We start from the raw sequence: 13,946 nt of genomic DNA, 5'->3' as shown, positions 1-13,946 counted from the left end.
CGAGCCAGGCAGGAGTCGAACCTGCAATCTCCTGATCCGTAGTCAGACGCGTTATCCATTGCGCCACTGGCCCCGGTGTGACACTGCAGGACTGTAACCCAGTGAGATCAGCACTGCAACTAGTAAAATATTACCCCCGGTCCATTCTTTACCAAAAGTGAGAAAGACCTGTTTTCTACATTTTGTCTGTTTTAAAACCATATCTCAAACCAAACCAAGAGTCTGTCTTTTGCACTGATATTCTGATTCATTTCGATTTCAAAGAAAAAAAAAACATTATCTTCCAAAGCATCATAAAATTGTCCCTTCTTCCAGACTACTTCTCTCTTGTAGTAGTACAGCAGACCTTTCCAGGTGAGCAGATCACAGAGTCCGAAATATGCTTCCTCCATCAAGAAAAGTACCTGAACATGACTCTGTCTTCATAAAAGCGCCCCTGTAATAAAGAAATTAAATCCGAAATCAAGAGGGCAGTTGCCTACTGAAGTTCAAGAAGTCATCAATTTTAACCTAGCAACACATTAAAGGCTGCATCTATACAAGTACGATTCTAGAAATGCTCACCAGATTCGGTGTGTGCTCTGCCTGCTCGCTGAGCAAGTTGCCACCTTTACATACAATAGCAACATCGACACCAAGAGAAAGGATGACAAATGGCTTTTATCTGGAACTTTTGATGTCCAAGGAGTTCAATTTGCTTTCTGTGTACAACAGGGCCACTGAACTCCACACTGGCCACTGAACCACAGCAGTGGCTTGCTGGCTTGACATCTCCTAAGGAAAATGTTGAAATTGCATGTGGAACAGGAAAATGACCCTCGAGTACGAGGGAAAAAAAAGAAAAAGATCATCTGGAGCGCGCCAACCCATGTCCGGACAGCCCAGTTTCATTGACAAGGTGGCTGAGTGGTTAAGGCGATGGACTGGTAATCCATTGTGCTCTGCAGACATGGGTTTGAATCCCATTCTCATCGCTCTCCATGTCTTACACGTTTGACGTTGGCCCTCCTGTTGTTTGCTCTGGTGCTAGAGCTGTACATTTTCTAGCGGTGGCTGAACATGGTATAGTGGGCCAACGTCGGTATCGAGCAGTGACAGTAACAGTACTTACTGCGCCCCATAAGAAATCGTTTGTCCCTGTTCAAAAGAGATTGTGCGATGTCCTGCAGCGTTCGGAAAGCAAACCTTTGACAGTTTGAAAAGAGGAATTTATTCTGCTTCCCGTGCCTGCAGTAGTTACAAAGTTGAACGTCTTTACACGATCTGCTGCAGTTTTCAGTGGGTGGGCTTTGTCAAATGGCTTGAAAAAATGCACTGTGTTTCGGCTCGGGAAACATCATTCATGAGCAGTGTCCTGCATGTTTTCTGTGTATAGCTGTCTTTTAACGCATACAGAATTCATTCGAAATCATTGATTTCTCCAATTAACAATGGTCCCTTTTTGAACCTGCGAGAAGCATTCTTTCCATGTAACAGATTTACTCCGGGGAAAGGCAGCATGACATTGAGAGTAGCTCAAGCTTTCAGCACCCGTATCGGACTGCATGTATGCAGACACCGCTCAGAATCCCCTGTAAGATTCTCCTTCAATTCCGTTTTGCAGTGCTTTAGCTCTTTCAAAAGGCTTCGCTTTGCTAGTCACAGTCCAAGGCTCATGACAGCATTTGAAACCAATCCCCACTGCGTTGGCCAGGAAATGAACCATGGAAAGCAGCTATGGTCACCACTATACCACCAACGCATGCCCACAGGTGCCCTGCAGGACACCACCAGAGAATGCTCACGATTTCGGAAGCTGTCTCCGGGACGTGCTGATTCCACACATCCTGAATAAATCATGATATTGTTAGTTGCTGTAGCTAGACGTTCAAATGAGTTTCATGGCCAGATGGACTGTTTCCTCCAGCGGTATAGTATTGCAGTGAGACAGCACAATGCCTGCAAGACTATGTCACGCTAAACGCCACAGATTGTGTTTGTCCGTTCGTGTCAGTCGTCCCGCAGCCACGGGAAGTGGGACACAAACATGCTGCAATGGTTTCAAGACGTTAGGATTTGTTTGTGCAACATCCAAGAAGAGTACTTGTGGCTTGAATGTGAACTGTACGTGCCCGCCCCCTTTCCTCTGTAGTGCATGAGTTCCTCCCGGCATGCCCTTCGTCATTGTTCTGTCATCTTGTATTTAAAGGGTTGTATTTCTGCTGCTGAAAATAAGCAACGGTTTTCTCACAACGCCCTTTGTTCCCAACGGAGCCCTTGTCTGTCATGAAATTCTTCAAAACCTCAAGCTAGAAGAAGAAGAAGACGACAAATATGAAGCGTTATAGCAACGACATGCCATGAGACGATCGATAACGATTTCCATAGGATCCCCGCGGTTGCCTGGCAACCGTCAGCTTTGCGCAGTGGCAGTATCGTAGCCTGTGAGGTTTAGCCGAGGCGCGATTATTGCTAGTTGAAAACTTTTCCCAATACCCCGCTTCCGCCGGTTTGCAATACAATCGGCGAAAGCAATTTTTGACAGTCTCGTCAGAGACTGAGCAAGGTGTTTAAAGACAGATTTTGTCATGGTAACATCATGGTAGAAAGAAACAAGCTTGTTACGTCTCAACAGAAACGCTCTTTAGCTCTTTCAGCGTTATGCAGAGAACAGCGTCTGTCGAGATCACTTTTGAGTCAGCGCGAAACGCCGTGTGCTGTCAGTTTGATTTCATATTGCTCGTAGCGGCGCCCGGCTTTTGTCTGTCAAACGTTAGGTTGCGCTTCTTCATGCTGCATCGTCGGCATGAGTGGAGCTTTTTAAACGTCTGTACTTACTGCGCCCCATAATAAATCGTTTGTCCCCATTCAAAAGAGATTGTGCGATGTCCTGCAGCGTTCGCAAAGCAAACCTTTGACAGTTTGAAAAGAGGAATTTATTCTGCTTCCTGTGCGTGCAGTAGTTACAAAGTTGAACGTCTTTACACGATCTGCTGCAGTTTTCAGTGGGTGGGCTTTGTCAAATGGCTTGGAAAAACGCACTGTGTTTCGGCTCGGGAAACATCATGAGCAGTGTCCTGCATGTTTTCTGTGTATAGCTGTCTTTTAACGCATACAGAATTCATTCGAAATCATTGATTTCTCCAATTAACAAGGGTCCCTTTTTGAACCTGCCAGAAGCATTTTTTCAATGTAACAGATTTACTCCGGGGAAGGGCAGCATGACATTGAGAGTAGCTCAAGCTTTCAGCACCTTTATCTGACTGCATGTATGCAGACACTGCTCAGAATCCCCTGTAAGATTCTCCTTCAATTCCGTTTTGCAGTGCTTTAGCTCTTTCAAAAGGCTTCGCTTTGCTAGTCACAATCCAAGGCTCATGACAGCATTTGAAAACATTCGCAACTGCGTTGGCCGGGAATCGAACCTGGGTTAACTGCTTTGAAGGCAGCTATGCGCAACACTGGCTCGCTCCAGAATAAATCTCACGTCGAGGGCATATTTTTTTCCATTTTACCGTGAGTCGGGCTCAGCTGCACAGAGGAGAGAGCAGAGCAATGAGGTCACGGGGACAGGGGAGTCACACGCTGGCGGTTTGAATATGCGGAAGATCACTGAGGGATCCACAGTATATGGACCCTCCGTGCGCCATCAGTCCGCACTCCGGACTCTGAATCCTGCCATCCGAGTTAAGATCTCGGCGGAACCTGAGGCGCAGTTCCTTCTTAAAACGTCATCTGGTGAGCATTTCTAGAATCGTACTTGTATAGATGCAGCCTTTAATGTGTTGCTAGGTTAAAATTGATGACTTCTTGTATTTCAGTAGGCAACTGCCCTCTTGATTTCGGATTTAATTTCTTTATTACAGGGGCGCTTTTATGAAGACAGAGTCATGTTCAGGTACTTTGCTTGATGGAGGAAGCTCATTTCGGACTCTGTGATCTGCTCACCTGGAAAGGTCTGCTATACTACTACAAGAGAGAAGTAGAGTCTGGAAGAAGGGACAATTTTATGATGCTTTGGAAGATAATGTTTTTTTTTCTTATACTGAAAATGAAAGGTAGTTGTTTCTATATGGACTCAGTCTTTGGAATTTGTATATATATATTTCAGTGATCCCTCAGCCATTCCTTCTGTATTGTAATTCAATTTCTCTTTTAAAATTCCTTCCCCACTTCTAGGACCTGCAGTTGCTGAACTCCACAATGGCTTCTATTGGAAAGTCTGTGACTGAGACCAAGTAAGTGTTCACTTTTTTATGAAACCATTATTTATTTAGGAGCAATGAGCAATTCTTTTATAAATGCAATAAAATCATTATGCTCAAACTATGAGAGAGAAAATTAAGGATAATTTAAGAAATCAGTCTTAGCTTGTTTCTATACACAGATGGTATTATTTATTTTCAAAGGAAACCCGCGAGGATTCCCCTGGTGTGCAAGATGTACCTGAATACTCTTGATCAGCTTCCTGCTCACTTGAAGAGGGCGTGTATGAAGCACGCCACGGCAGAAGAGATCAGGATGGCCTCTCAACAGGCGAGGGAGGACATGATGAATCACCTGAAAAACGGGGTCATCGTGGATTACCACAGAATAGAGATCGTGTCTGGTGAGGCAAACAGGATAGTGGTTGTAAGACTGCTAGAGTCCTTGGGCCTTTTTGTACATGGGAAGCCTGAAGACACATTGGCAAGGTGAGATATTTTTAATCTGTAAGGCTTCTGTAGTTTCTTTTTGAAATCATTGTTACAACATATTATGTAAAAGCATGTTGAAAAGAATCTACCTGCATTCCAGCGGCCCTGAGCAAGAGGCCGCTGTCCAGGAGGAAGAGATGCCAGAGGCTGCTCTAGAAACTGAAACAGAAGCGGATAAGGAAGGGGAAGATGTGAGCTCTGAAGAACTCTATCAGCAGTAAGACTTTTTATTTTTCAGATGTATCTATTTTTTACTAAAATTCTAATTTGTCTTATAGGTATAAAATGTTTAAACCGGTGTTTTATATCCTTACAGGCCCTGAGTAGTTAAAAAGTATCAGCAGGCCGGAAGAGAGTGGCCCAAGCTTTACTCTATAGAAAGCACTCCCTGGATGCTCCTCTCCTGATTGGATTCAAACAGTACCTTACCAAGGATCTGGGAGTGGCAAATTATTCTCAGGAGGTATTTATTTTTTAAAGGCATTTAAAATTAAGTAATGGTATCTTCATTGTAAATGTTTTTATTTCTTAGCTTAAAATTCACCCATGTGAAATGATGTCAGCCATAAACATCATGACTCTATATTTCCTACCTGAATCTATTCTACTTAAATTATTACATTATACACAATTTGAGTTCATTTTAAAAAGTAAAAGGTAATGAAAGGAATGCATTTTCATAAGAAAGATAATACCGATATGCATGTGATAATCTTCCTTATATCATGTAGTGCATCATTTGGACACTTTGTGGGCTTCAAATACAAAGAAAATCATGTTCTATGGTACAAGATAAATACAAAACTTAAGCTTTTATTTTAATTAGATTTCTTTATAAAGCATAAGCAATCATTTATTACATCGCTTCTTGAATTAAATCTTTTAACAAGAGGTAAGACTTCTGTTACATTTAAACCCATGTTTAGCTGTGTTTTTTAGATTTAACTGAACCAATTTCTGTGTGTGATAATGTCCTTGAATTCTGACAACATCACACTAAATTACATGATATAAAACAGCTAATGTTTCTAGAGATAAAGTTTCTGAGATGCTTCTAATTACTTTTTATTACCAGGGACAGTTTAATTCACCTTGTACAGTACTGTAAGACCAAGATGCTTTTTTTAAAAGTTATTTAACATTTTATAGAACTTTGTCTACTATGGCAACATGATGTGCTTGGTGAAACTTGGAAAAATACTGCTTGGCCACTTATCTTAAGATAAAGATAGGATAAAAGTTTATCTTTTGCACCTACCTGACCCCCAGGGAAGGCCAATGCTTTCTAAGTTGATGGTTCCCTACAGTAGACTGTACTTTAATTTCAAAGGTAATGTATATTGACCCAAATCAGTTTTGGAATCCAATCTACTGACGAGATGGAGCACATCCTTTTTTCAGGATTTTAGCATCATACGTTTGGTATATTTAGTCCCTAATGCTGAAAGAAATGATCATAGAACATTTGGACACTTTGTGGGCTTGAAATACAAAGCAAATCATGTTCTATGGTACAAGATAAATACAAAACTTAAGCTTTTATTTTAATTAGATTTGTTTATAAAGCATAAGCAATCATTTATTACATTAATATATGTGAAAATAACATTTTAGCATCATACGTTTAGTATATTTAGTCCCTAATGCTGAAAGAAATGATCATAGAACATGACATCTAACCTTACCTGCGGTGTTTTTAATCCCTATTGCTCAATGCACAGTGAAAGCATTCCATACATGTGTCTGACAATGAGGAATGGGCCCCTGAGACAGTCATTTGCCTGTTTCACAAATGATCGTATTTTACTAGAGGTTCTGTTTGGGATTCAGATGTGCATTCGGACAGCAATCCCTTTCAAGAAATGATACGTTCTGGATGAGGTCAAAGGTGCTGGAACACTGTATCTAGGATGTGTTTGCAGAGACTGTGTGTCTCCTGCTTCAACGCAGTGATAAACAGATGTGCTCCTTTAATTTATTGGTACATGCCCAGGGCAGTAAGCAGTCTGAGGATTTATTTCCAGATGGCATAGAGCAGTGAAGCAGTGAAGTAGTGCAAAACACTGGATCATTATATTATTAGAATCTATTCTACTTAAATTATTACATTATACTCAATTTGAGTTCATTTTAAAAAGTAAAAGGTAATGAAAGGAATGCATTTTCATAAGAAAGATAATACCGATATGCATGTGATAATCTTCCTTATATCATGTAGTGCCTCATTTGGACACTTTGTGGGCTTGAAATACAAAGAAAATCATGTTCTATGGTACAAGATAAATACAAAACTTAAGCTTTTATTTTAATTAGATTTGTTTATAAAGCATAAGCAATCATTTATTACATTAATATATGTGAAAATAACATTTTAGCATCATATGTTTAGTATATTTAGTCCCTAATGCCGAAAGAAATGATCATTTGTTTAACATGCACGGGTCTGTCTCAAAGGATGCAGTACTCCTGAAGGGCCTCAAACCCTACATTTCGGATGCCTAGCTGTATCCCTCACATGTGGCACCTCAGAATGACTTCTAACCTTACCTGTGGTGTATTCAGTCCCTATTGCTCAATGCACGGTGTACATACTGCATACATGTGTCTTGAGAATGAGGAATGGGCCCCTGAGACAGTCATTTGCCTGTTTCATAAACAGGGACCTGGACCTAGACCTGGCCCGTACAGGGCTCAAACCCGCGACCTTGGCGTTATTAGCACCACGCTCTAACCAACTGAGCTAACCGGCCTCATGACAGTGCTCCTCTCTGTGCTGCAAAAAATCAAACTCAGGGAATTTCTTTTGTCCTCCTTTGAATAGAAAGCCGTGTAATCAGTGTACGGGCTTTCTCGTGCAGTTTCATGGTTCTTGTAACCCAAATCCTACACTGGCCTGAAGTGCCCCCCCATTTCACAGCATTTTTCAGCTGATTTAAAATGTACCTAAAGGAGAAGCATTATTGAAGACCATCAATTACCAAGAGCTTTTGTCAAAGGTTTTGGTGGTCATTTTGAATGACCACAGAGCGCTGTGACCTCGGTTTTATCCAAAAAGACAGCGCCCTTTTACAACACAGCATCTCCGTCACTATACTGGGGCATTGGGACCCGCACAGACCTCAGGGTGAGCGCCCCCCCGCCGGCACCATTAACACCGCTTCCAGCTGGAAGCTGGAAGCTTTGTTTTTCCCTGTAGCTCACCCTCATCCGGATTCTGACCTGGCTCACACCTGCTTAGCTTCAGTGGGTTTTCAGTTGCGAGTTGCAAGGGGATGCAAGTGATGGAGCTGCTCGCTGCAAAAGCCACTGCATTGGCCGGGAATCGAACCCGAGCCTCCCGCGTGGCAGGCGAGAATTCTACCACTGAACCACCAATGCTCAGTGCCTGTCCCTTCAAAAAAGACGCTTTTTTGGTGCTCTGTGCAAAACGCGTCGACATCTGCTTCCAGCTGCAAAATGCCATTTGCGGACGCTGAAGAACTTATTTCCAAGGCAGCGGGTACAAGCGATTGGGCGTTTTAAAACCACCAGGAACAGCAAAGAGGCACGCTTCTTTGCTTGTGCCGAAACACACCGACTGAAGGCGGACAACGTAGTCGGCAAGATTGGAACCTGTGCGGGGAGACCCCAATGGATTTCTAGTCCATCGCCTTAACCACTCAGCCACGACTACAGCAAGCCCCACCGCCGCTGCGTTCTTGCTACAATCTTACCTGGATCGCGAGGCGCCAGCGGAAGCCTATTTCAAAGTCGTTCTCCGTTTCAAAAAAACATTTCCAAAATACAAGCCTTGCAGACAGACACGCCTCAGAGGACTTAAGGGTGGCTTCATGTCGGAATGATAAAGTCTCCCCGTCCGGACATGAAAATGCCACTTTGTTACACACAAAAAAAGAATCAACAACAGAGAAATGCCCACAAGCATTTGAAAAGCCGCACCACGTCGCACTTGAAATAGCTCTTACATTAGTGGTAGACACAGGAATCGCCTTTTTATTTACACTCTTACCAACGCGATGGAAAGCAAAACAAAGCAAAGCAGAGCAAAACAAAACGAACAAACGAAAACCCTCACGTCCCGCACTTGCATATAACGCCGTTACGTGCCCAAGCGGTATTGTACGTCATCCTAGCACTGCACCCCGGGGCGTAAGGTATATGGGAACGAGCACACGCCACGAATCGTCTCGAATCACTCCCTACAGCTGTAAGGCGCCTTGAAGCCTGCACCCCCAACATTCTTCTTTGCGCATCTGTGAAAGGTAAACTCTTGAGCAAACTCTGAACCAGCTCTAAGGAAACTAATCCGATTAGACGTTACTTTGACTCATCTTTTTACTCTCAGTGCTGGATTGCTCAAACTCCTGCTAGGGTTAGGGTTAGCATTCACACGCTACTTAGACACTTTGTTTACGCTCAGTGCTGGATTTTGGGAACTTCAGGACGAGTGGGAATTTTCTCCTATCTGTCAATTCTGTTTTGTTTTGGAGACTCTTGGCTGCCTATATTGTACAGTGCAGCGTGAAGGAAACATTTTCCAAAACTGTGTCAGCTCAAAAGTTGTAAGAAAACCTCTCCAGCTGCTTTACCTCTCTTCATTTTTGTCATTTAATGTGACAATCGATGTATAACTGGAGCCTCACATATGCAAATGGTGAGGCTCCAGTTCGACACCACTTTACAGTATATGACAAAAGCATGGCAGACTGTGCCGGACCAGCTGGTAACTTCCGCTTATTTTGACCATATTAAACATTGGAAATCTTCCCACTTGCATTTGTGACACTTGATTTTGGCTCCACCTAAGACACTCTTAAATCTTCAAACACTTTTCTCTTCTCCCGCAACACTCTTGTCTGTCGGCACTGTGTGGCAGCGTTGCAGGACAACCCATCTCACCACGGAAAGGAACCTAACAGCTTTGGTAAGAGAGGAGAAAAGGACATGGCCCGTACGGGGCTCGAACCCGCGACCTTGGCGTTATTAGCACCACGCTCTAACCAACTGAGCTAACCGGCCTAATGACAGTGCCCCTCTCTGTGCTGCAAAAAATCGAACTCAGGGAATTTCTTTTGTCCTCCTTTGAATAGAAAGCCGTGTAATTCAGTGTACGGGCTTTCTCATGCAGTTTCATGGTTTCACAGCATTATTCAGCTGATTTTAAATGTACCTAAAGGAGAAACATTATTGAAGACCATCAATTACCAAGAGCTTTTGTCAAAGGTTTTGGTGGTCATTTTTAATGACCACAGAGCACTATGACCTCGGTTTTACATCTCATCCAAAAGACAGCGCCCTTTTACAACAGAGCTTCTCCGTCACTATATTGGGAGATTGGGACCCGCACAGACCTCAGGGTGAGCGCCTCCCCGCTGGCCCCATTAACACCACTTCCAGCTGGAAGCTTTGTTTTTCCCTGTAGCTCACCCTCATCCAGGTACTGACCTGGCTCACACCTGCTTAGCTTCAGTGGGTTTTCAGTTGCGAGTTGCAAAAGTTGGGATGCAAGTGATGGAGCCGTTCGCTGCAAAAGCCACTGGCCAGGAATCGAAACCAAGCCTCCTGCGTGGCAGGCGAGAGTTCTAACAATGAACCACCAATGCTCAATGCCTGTACCTTCAAAAAAGACGCTTTTTTGGTGCTGTGTGCAAAAAGCGTCGACATCTACTTCCAGCTGCAAAATGCCATCCGCGGACGCTGTGAATTTATTTATTTAGACACCGCTCAGAATCCCCTGTAAGATTCTCCTTCAATTCCGTTTTGCAGTGCTTTAGCTCTTTCAAAAGGCTTCGCTTTGCTAGTCACAATCCAAGGCTTGTGACAGCATTTGAAAACACTTGCCACTGCGTTGGCCAGGAATCAAATCCGGGTCAACTGCTTGGAAGGTAGCTATGCTCACCACTATACCACCAACACATGCCCGGGGGAGCCCTCCAGGACACCACCAGAGAATGCTCACGATTTCAGAAGCTGTCTCCGGGACGTGCTGATTCCACACATCCTGAATAAATCATGTTATTGTTAGTTGCTGTAGCTAGACGTTCAAATGAGTTTCATGGCCAGATGGACTGTTTCCTCAAGTGGTATAGTATTGCAGTAAGACAGCACGATGCCTGCAAGACTATGTCACGCTAAACGCCACAGATTGTGTTTGTCCGTTCGTGTCAGTCGTCCTGCAGCCACGGGAAGTGGGACACAAACATGCTGCAATGCTTTCAAGACATTAGGATTTGTTTGTGCAACATCCGAGAAGAGTACTTGTGGCTTGAATGTGACTGAGCAAGGTGTTTAAAGACAGAGACTGAAAACTGTTAAAGGATGAGTCAAAGTAACGTCTAATCGGATTAGTTTCCTTAGAGCTGGTTCAGAGTTTGCTCAAGAGTTTACCTTTCACAGATGCGCAAAGAAGAATGTTGGGGGTGCACGCTTCAAGGCGCCTTACAGCTGTAGGGAGTGATTTCAGACGATTCGTGGCGTGTGCTCATTCCCATATACCGTACGCCCCGGGGTGCAGTGCTAGGATGACGTACAATACCGCTTGGGCACGTAACGGCGTTATATGCAAGTGCGGGACGTGAGGGTTTTGCGTTTGTTCGTTTTGTTTTGCTCTGCTTTGCTTTGTTTTGCTTTCCATCGCGTTGGTAAGAGCGTAAATAAAAAGGCGATTCCTGTGTCGACCACTAATGTAAGAGCTATTTCAAGTGCGCCGTGGTGCGGCTTTTCAAATGCTTAACAGGATGATTTTGCATGCACGCGTGCTTTCATGCAGTCGTGTGTGCAACCATGTCTGCTTACGTGCAAACGGGCGTGGTTTCATGTATGCAAAAAACTTTCCTGGGCTCTTCTGAAGCACATAAAATTATTTGGAGATATACATTTGTCTTATTTTCCTCTTAGGCTCTAGAATTGATAACTTTTTTTTCATTTTTGGCATTTTTCATCATTTTCCAGAAAGTGGTTGCAAGCCCAATATCATGCGAAGAAACTTCAGGATTCGGGGATCAGTCAATGGATTTTCTTCAAAGTTGGATTTTTGCACTCTGTGGACCAAGAGATGTTGTTCTATAATGTTTTTTTTTTTCAAATTTAAAAATATCATTTTTTCATGGAGCTTTGAATGGGATGGATTCACCCTCCTTTAGCCAGGACAGAGCTCCAGGAGCCTGGGTAGGATTCTAGCTTTCTCCCCTTGCAGGCACCTGGCACAGAAGACAATATTTGTTTCCTTAAAATCTTTTTTTTTGTGTTCCTTGTTGTTCCAAACTTAATTTTAATCACTTTTAATTAGAGATTTTATTAAAAATAGTGCAATAAATGACTAATTTCACAAAAATTAATGTAATATAAAACGGATGTTTTCAACTTTATTGTAGTGTTTTAGAAACTAATATGTCTTCAAAAATGGTTGTTTTTCACTCCTATGAATGAAAACTGTTGTTATATGATGTTTTTTTTTTCAAATTTTAAATGATCATTTTTTCATGGAGCTTTGAAGGGGATGGATTCACCCTCCTTTAGCCAGGACAGAGCTCCAGGAGCCTGGGTAGGATTCTAGCTTTCTCCCCTTGCAGGCACCTGGCACAGAAGACATCATTTTTTTCCTTAAAATCTTTTTTTTTGTGTTCCTTGTTGCTCCAAACTTAATTCTATTCACTTTTAATTAGAGATTATATTAAAAATAGTGCAAGAAATGACTAATTTCACTAAAAATACTAAAAGTAATATAAAACTGATGTTTTTAACTTTATTGTAGTGTTTTAGAAACTAAAATGTCTTCAAAAATGGTTATTTTTCACTCCTAGGAATGAAAGCTGTTGTTATATGATGTTTATTTTCAAATTTTGAAAAAGCAAAGAATTCTAGCTTTCTCCCCTTGCAGGCATCGGACACAGAGAACCTCATGGTTTTCCTAAAAATCATTTTTTATGTTCCCTGGTGTTCCAAACTTAGTTTTAATCAATTTTAATTTGTTATGTTACAAACAGGGTAATAAAGTCTTAATTGGACTATAACTAATGTCATATTGTCTGCTACAAAACTGATATTTTCAGCTCTATTGTAGAGATTCTAGAATCAACTAATAAAGAATTGAAATAAAAAAAGGGCATAAGAAGACATTACCAACAACGACCACATGATGGAGATATTGTCTAGACATTACCAACAACGACCACAAGATGGAGATATTGTCTAGACATTACCAACAACGACCACAAGATGGAGATATTTTCCAAAGAGGCAAGAGGGGCAAAGCTGCGATAAGGTAAAATCATTTTTTGAAAGAGATTGTTGTCAGAATGCACATCCGTATCCCAAACAGAATCTCTAGTAAAATATGATCATTTGTGAAACAGGCAAATGAGTGTCAGCTACAATATGATTGCTACATATCTGCATTTGTTGGTATTTAAGGAGTAAGAGTGCAGGTTTAAACCTGCGATCCAGTGTGTTGAAGAATTTCACAACACTACCTCTAGCACATATGGAAATAAATCCTCATAATGATTATTGCCCTGGGCATGTACCAAAAAAGCAGTGAGCATATATATATATATCACTGGGTTGAAGCTAGAAACACAGAATAACTGCAAACACATCCTAAATACAGTGTTCCAGCACCTTTGACCTCATCCAGAACGTATCATTTCTTGAAAGGGATTGCTGTCCGAATGCACATCTGAATCCCAAACAGAATCTCTAGTAAAATACGATCATTTGTGAAACAGGCAAATGACTGTCTCAGGGGCCCATTTCTCATTGTCAGACACATGTATGCAATGCTTTCACTGTGCATTGAGCAATAGGGATCAAAAACACCGCAGGTAAGGTTAGAAGTCATGTTCTATGATCATTTCTTTCACCATTAGGGACTAAATATACTAAACGTATGATGCTAAAATGTTATTTTTACATATATTAATGTAATAAATGATTGCTTATGCTTTATAAACAAATCTAATTATAATAAAAGCTTAAGTTTTGTATTTATCTTGTACCATAGAACATGATTTTCTTTGTATTTCAAGCCCACAAAGTGTCCAAATGATGCACCTTTGACCTCATCCAGAACGTATCATTTCTTGAAAGGGATTGCTGTCCGAATGCACATCTGAATCCCAAACAGAATCTCTAGTAAAATACGATCATTTGTGAAACAGGCAAATGACTGTCTCAGGGGCCCATTTCTCATTGTCAGACACATGTATGCAATGCTTTCACTGTGCATTGAGCAATAGGGATCAAAAACAGAATGGAAACAGACATGGAAAC

General features: G+C 42.0%; 5 non-coding genes across 5 annotated transcripts; 2 read left to right on the top strand and 3 right to left on the bottom strand.

Annotated features, from left to right (window-relative positions):
• trnar-acg (transfer RNA arginine (anticodon ACG)) lies at positions 1-73 on the bottom strand. Its single transcript has one exon. It is a non-coding gene; the product is annotated as a tRNA-Arg (tRNA).
• Positions 74-892: 819 nt separating this feature from the next.
• Positions 893-974, top strand: trnat-ggu (transfer RNA threonine (anticodon GGU)). The gene has a single exon. It is a non-coding gene; the product is annotated as a tRNA-Thr (tRNA).
• Positions 975-2,394: 1,420 nt separating this feature from the next.
• Positions 2,395-2,536, top strand: LOC148637659 (U4 spliceosomal RNA). Its single transcript, XR_015931274.1, has one exon. It is a non-coding gene; the product is annotated as a U4 spliceosomal RNA (small nuclear RNA).
• Positions 2,537-7,983: 5,447 nt separating this feature from the next.
• trnag-gcc (transfer RNA glycine (anticodon GCC)) lies at positions 7,984-8,054 on the bottom strand. Its single transcript has one exon. It is a non-coding gene; the product is annotated as a tRNA-Gly (tRNA).
• Positions 8,055-9,621: 1,567 nt separating this feature from the next.
• On the bottom strand, positions 9,622-9,695 carry trnai-aau (transfer RNA isoleucine (anticodon AAU)). The gene has a single exon. It is a non-coding gene; the product is annotated as a tRNA-Ile (tRNA).
• Between the last annotated feature and the right edge of the window lie 4,251 nt (positions 9,696-13,946).

Source organism: Lepisosteus platostomus, unplaced genomic scaffold, assembly GCF_059453375.1.
Source record: "Lepisosteus platostomus isolate fLepPlt1 unplaced genomic scaffold, fLepPlt1.hap1 Scaffold_109_H1, whole genome shotgun sequence".
In the NCBI taxonomy this organism is placed as follows: domain Eukaryota; kingdom Metazoa; phylum Chordata; class Actinopteri; order Semionotiformes; family Lepisosteidae; genus Lepisosteus; species Lepisosteus platostomus.
Note: the sequence above shows the minus strand (reverse complement) of the source record. Positions and strands in the feature narration are given on the sequence as shown.